This window comes from Agelaius tricolor, unplaced genomic scaffold (genome assembly GCF_023055355.1).
Source record: "Agelaius tricolor isolate 1412-34295 unplaced genomic scaffold, bAgeTri1.0.p SCAF_5, whole genome shotgun sequence".
NCBI classification, from domain to species: domain Eukaryota; kingdom Metazoa; phylum Chordata; class Aves; order Passeriformes; family Icteridae; genus Agelaius; species Agelaius tricolor.
The window spans coordinates 30,750,880-30,756,879 of record NW_027269265.1 but is presented as its reverse complement, the minus strand read 5'-3'; positions in this window follow the sequence as shown (position 1 = coordinate 30,756,879).

Genomic DNA, 6,000 nt, shown 5'->3' with positions numbered 1-6,000 from the left:
TTTAGCAATGCCTTTCTTTGATGTCCCTTGCCTTAACCTCATTTATAAAGCTGCTTTGCATTATTTCAAACTGTCAATGATTTGTGACTCATGAATATTCAAATCTAATTTGCACTTACCTTTTTTGCATGCATGCTTACTTATAATTTGTCTCATTTGCCCTTTGTTTTGTGTTTATTTTCAGGTTATTTAGTGAAGTAAACTCTGTTTTTAAAGTAATAGCATCAAGTTAAACACAAGTTGTGTAATTCTCACCTTACTACAGTCTTATATCACTGCAACTCTATTAACTTCCCTAGAGTTTCTCCAGCTTAAGTGAAGAGAAAGAGGTCTATGTGTTATTTTGACTGTTTTTTCTTTGTCTGTGTGTTCACATCAAGACAATTTAGCATGTTTCATTGAAATTGCAATGGCATTATTTAGTATTTTATTTGGAAAGAAATACCAGGATTAACTGTCTCATCCTAGTATTTCAAATTCTAGGACAATTGGTATCTCCAAATCCAAGTGAAAATTAAGTTGTTCCTCTGACTTAAAACACTTTTTTATCAGAGGAAAAAAAATTCATTTTACTTATTTTTTGTGGTAAATCCAGTAGAATAAATCCCCAACTTAAGAATATGGTACAATAGTATGCTCCTTCCCAGGAAAAACTCCACCTAACAAGTATACTGATTGCAGCACAGTGGGTAAACAAATCCCATTATTTTCATGCTTGTATATCTAAAAAAAGTCTGTTAAGCTGTTAGGTGCCTGAGGAGAGCTGGGCCGAGGTATTGTAGGGGTTTTTTCCCATTTATGGAGGATTGTGTCATGAGAGCAGTGACTCTCTCAAATTCTAAGAATTTTGCTAGATTTTCTTCAATGAATCAAGTCTGGAAAAAAACAACAAAAAGAAATTTGCTTATTAATCAAAAAATATGATCTTAATTATCAAAAGCCATTTGCCAGGGAAAGTGATATGAAGTTTAACCAAGAGGGAAGAAAGTCAAGGGATTTTCCATAATGTTTGAAAGCTGAAGTCAACCTACAGTGGCAAAAGTGGTTGTTCCTGGGTTCATGCTGCAACCCTAGTTGCAAAGCAGCTGTAGGGGGTTCAGATGGCTCCTGTTTTGATCATGTTTGTGACCATATATGTGAACATTAGAGCAAGCAGGATTTTTCTCTGAACAAATATTAGATGAATGCATTTCCTTTGTGGGCCAAATCCTGCTTCTAGTGGAAAGGAAGCAGGATCCGGCTGTCAATTAATACTTGCACATAACTAAAGTATGCAAACACAGACAGGACTATTTCTTGGGCACTTTTTTATTCATTTAGTCTCCTAAATAATTTCAAACAACCTTTTGGGAAATAGAGCAAGTGTGATAGGTGATCAGTAACACATCAAGAGTAATGAAATTAAAAGCCCAAATGAATATATTGTGAATTACTGAAAACTGTTTGCCTAAGCTTTACTTGGTCAACGTTTTGAAGTAAAATGAAGCAAAAATCCTTCATATGATGTGAGGTTTTCAACTGGGAATAAGAGATCTGAGCCCAGAAAATATAGCTGCATTTGTCCAAGGGTTCATTTCAAATGAATAGTTTCATCATCTCTTCCATAAAAGAGAAAAATATTTCAAATGTTTATTTTTAGCTTGGCACGTGAATAATAGAAATAAAAGGATCTGAGTATTTAATGTGAAGCAATTCTTAAATAAACTCAACATATGGGTTAATAATTACATATCAGTAGAGTTTTGGTTTTTTTCTGCCATGCTTTTAAATGACAAGTCTCAGCTGTTGTGAAGTCCAAGGTAGCTGTGTGCCCTGAAACACTGAAGAAATAGTATTATCCAGTATGACACATGCCTAGATATGTCTTATTGTGATCATAATATAGCCTAAAGGTAAGAATACAGAACAATCACTTGTGTGCTATTTTTTCAATGCTGTTTATGTTTGTCTACATCAAAGAAGAGCTTCTGGTGGAGCTATTTATATCATTGATCAATAGAACTATTAGTGATGGTTTATAAATGCATGAGACAAGTTTTAAATTTAGCATGTACTTTAAAAATGAAATCTATTAGTACATTAACTTGATCATGTTTCATCACTGAAAAGCCAGTTCATCTTGAAAAATGCTTTTGAAAAAGCAGAATGTGCCACCATGACATGAAAGATACTTAAAGTGTCAAACAGAAGCCCTGACTGTGAATCACCAAAGTATGAATTAAAGGACTGATGTTTTCTTGTACTGAGGGTTTACTGGAAGGGTGGAACTGGACTGTCCACATTTCCTATCATTGTGAGCTGGCAAGTTGAGTACTTCACACCTGCAGATTTGGCTTCCTGCAGAACTACTTTGCAGAATCCTGTCTTGTATCCTCCATCCATGTTCTCCTTCAGTCAATGGGACTTTGGGACAGGTTTAGGCTTCACACTGAAGACTGTCAGCATGGAAAATATTGACAGAGATTCTCAGCACTGCAGTGTTTTTCTATGAACTTGTGGTCCCCTTAATAGGTGAGGTGTATGGAATGACCAGCTGCCCTTCTGGTCAGTGAGGATTAAAACTGGTGACATGTGTCTTGTCTTTTAGAGCTGTTTGCTGTATTGTCACAGTGTAGGACAATTTCCTTTCTAATATACTGACATTAAAGTCAGTGGTGATTCAGCATAGATGAGTTTTGCTCTTTTCCTAATGGTGATAGGAAAATCATGGTGAGTAGAAGTATGTAAACACAGTAAGGTAGATATACATTTTAGGAACAGAGCCTAATATTTGGAATTCAGAGTAGTCTCTGTCCTTTAACACCATTACCAAGGAGAATATCCCATCTAATTCACCATAAATAAAAATTCCTAGATCCTTTTATTCTAACATGGAACACACAGTGATGTCTGAGAACTTGTTAAGTCTAGATGTTGTCCTTCTGTTTTCTCTTTATTCTCCTGTGGGGACCATTTTCTTCTGTGAGAATGGGATCTTCTCTGCAGTGTTACTGTGAATCATCCTGCTCAGACTGACAAATCTCAAATGGAAGAAGAAGATTTTCAAAATTATGAGCAACAGAGGAAAAAAAATAAAATTAGAACAATCGTGGAGGATTCAGCTTCATAAAATTGTATGTATTAACGACTCTATATTCCCTAACTTACCTTATACCTGAGTTTCATTGCCTTCCATTAGTGAGGTAATTAATTTAGCAGGAGAGATGAAAGGAGCTAGAGATGACAGCAGACATGGGTGAGAAAGAAGTCGAATATAGGTCTGTAATGGTGGGCAGTGGAAAAGTGTTTCCGACATGCATTTTGTAAATGTTAAGAGAGCGCAAGGGACTGAATACAGAGGAGTGTGAGATGTTGGACCTTTTCTACTGTTTCATCCAGGGTTGTGCCCCGGTTATTTATAAAAGGAAGGGCAAAGTCCTGCAATCCAAGGCAACATGTCTAATCTTCTTGTGTATCTTTGACCACTTACAATGAAGGGTTAATCTAAAACCCCCTAAACTAAAGTTCTTCCTGCTTGGGTGGAAAATATATATATATACCTAAGGCTTTTTAAGAGAAATGTTGTACCCAAGAACTGTTTTGTGAGCTGGGAGTGTTGTACTGAACCTCTGGGGCAAATGTTAGCATTGAATTGTTGAAAGAGACTGAGATTGGCAACGCCACCCTGCCCTTGGCTAATGAGCCTTCCCCGAGAGAATATCAAGTGCAATTACCTTTCAGGGAATAACAACATACCAAAGAACCATGGACCCTGCAGAGAAAAACGAAACACACTTTCCTAGGTAGAACCTGCTATGAATCAGCATTAATTATCCAATAGAGGGAACGGGGTTGCAATAAGTCTCAGTTCCCAACTCACACCATAGATCACAGCAAACGTGAGCTACTTATAGAAAAAACATTTGCAAAGTTCAGCTTGCCCCAACCCCCTCCTCTCCGCATACACTTCTGCACTTTAGTTGTGCTTGCAGGTTGGCTTCTGGGACAACTTTCCCTGCGCAGGGTTTGGAGGTGCCTGAGAGGCAATAAAAGAGGGCTGGTGGAGTGAGTGAGGCTTCCGAACGTCAGCGGTACAGTGAGGCTGAGGCAAGGACTCATTCGAGGTTTCACAGGTGCCGACGTGGCCGAGGACACCTGGCTCCTCTCAGCAGTGGCCAAGGAGGTCGGGCTGCAGGGCGGCCGCCTGCCCTTGGCTGCAGAGCGGGGAAACCGTCCCCCCACAGCTGGTGGTCCCAGCAAAGACAAAAAAAGGGGGAACTGTCCCGGGAGACGGGCTCTTTGCTGTGCACATTCCTAAGAAGGAGAACGAGGCAGAAGGCGGGAAGGCCGCACATTTCGGGTTGAGCTAGCGGGAAAACGCGCGGAATTGCCTGCGCCAAGGCGGTGCGGGGGATGCTGGCCGCCGCCTTTGTGCCGGGCCGCGTCTTCCCGGGGCGGCGGCGGGGGCTGCGCGGGGCGGGCGCGGCGCGGAGCGGGCCCGGAGCAGCGCCGCGCCCGCGGAGCCCCGCGCAGCCCGCAGCGGCCCGGGCGGCTCCCCGGGGAGCCGGGAAACCCCGCCGCGAACTCTTCGGACGTGAAAGCGGCGCGGAGCGGGGCCGGCTGCTTTGCTGAAAACAGGCACACGTATATTGAGTTTGTCAGGGATCATAAAATGCGAATTGATTATTCAAACAGCCATTGATTATAAAAGAATGCTTACTGCAGCAATGGGAAAGGTTAAAAGGAAATTGACCCTCTGCGTACGTGACATAAAGTCATTAGGTAAATGAGATATTCATACGGGGTGTAATCAAGGTCATGCTAATTTTATTTGCGGTATTCGACTCAAATCTCGAGCTTCGTTTGGGGACAGCAAATTGTCCCCGAGGGAAATGAACCGCCAGGTAGACCACAGGTGCCGTAAAAAAAATCCCAAAAAACCCCAGGTAAATAAAAGCCGAGTAGGGAAGTAAATTGCCCCGAAGCCCCTTGTCCGAGGTGGGCGCGAACCCCAGGCCAGCCCCAGCCCCAGCCCCAGCCCTGGTGCGGCCGCGGGGGACGGGGCCGGGGCCGGCGCCCGAGGAGCGGCGCGCAGGGTCGGGGCTCCCCGCAGGGCTCTTCTCACCTCGCTGCTCCCGGGTCCCCTCCGACCAGGGAAAGCTGGGAGTGCGAGCAATGTCAAAGATCCTCGCCTCTCCCAGACAGGATGTAAAAAACTTGTAAAAAAATTAGATTTATTTATGCACATATTTATCCCCTCTAATTATAGAAATTAATCCTCTTACTTATGACTAAAAGGTAACGTCTAAGGCGTCCCTTTGATGTTTAACAGCGTCATTTGTGGCTAACATTCCAACTGATTAAGGAATAATTGTTGTTAAATGCTTTACAAGTGGATAGTGTTTAATTGAGAGGCATTCATAATTTTACGGCTTACCACAAAATGAAACGTAATTAAAAACGCAGAAACTTCCAACTGATTTTGTTCCAATTATGTTTATTGTTCAGACTAATTACTGCACAAGACGGGGTACTTTTCCCCATGTCTAAATGGCACACGCTTTCCAAGTACACCCTCGCAGGTTTTTCTTTTCCAGGTACAGGCTTGGGACGGCTTTCTGCAGCCTCCGCTCTCCCCACCCCCCCCTCCCCATTATAATTAAATGCTCCAGCCTTTTCTTCTCTCCCCCATGCAACACCTTGGGATGTGAGAAAGTGATGGCAGCTTTCTTCCCTCGGAGCTCGAAGTAATTGTAGAAGGGCTGATGAATTTCTTGAAGAAACACTTGCCACACACTGAGGAAACCATCTCCTAGCAGGATTTTACAAACCAAAGTAAACAAAGCACCCCAGGGGCGATTTCCTCCTTTTGCGCAGCGTACTTCTCAATTTACCTCAGAAGGGATCACAATCACACACGAGAGTTACAACAGAAATCATACTTGGTTTGGGAAACATATTCTGTACAAGAAGCAGAGAAATTGAAAGTGTTCAAAGGAAGGGACAGTCATTAAAATACCT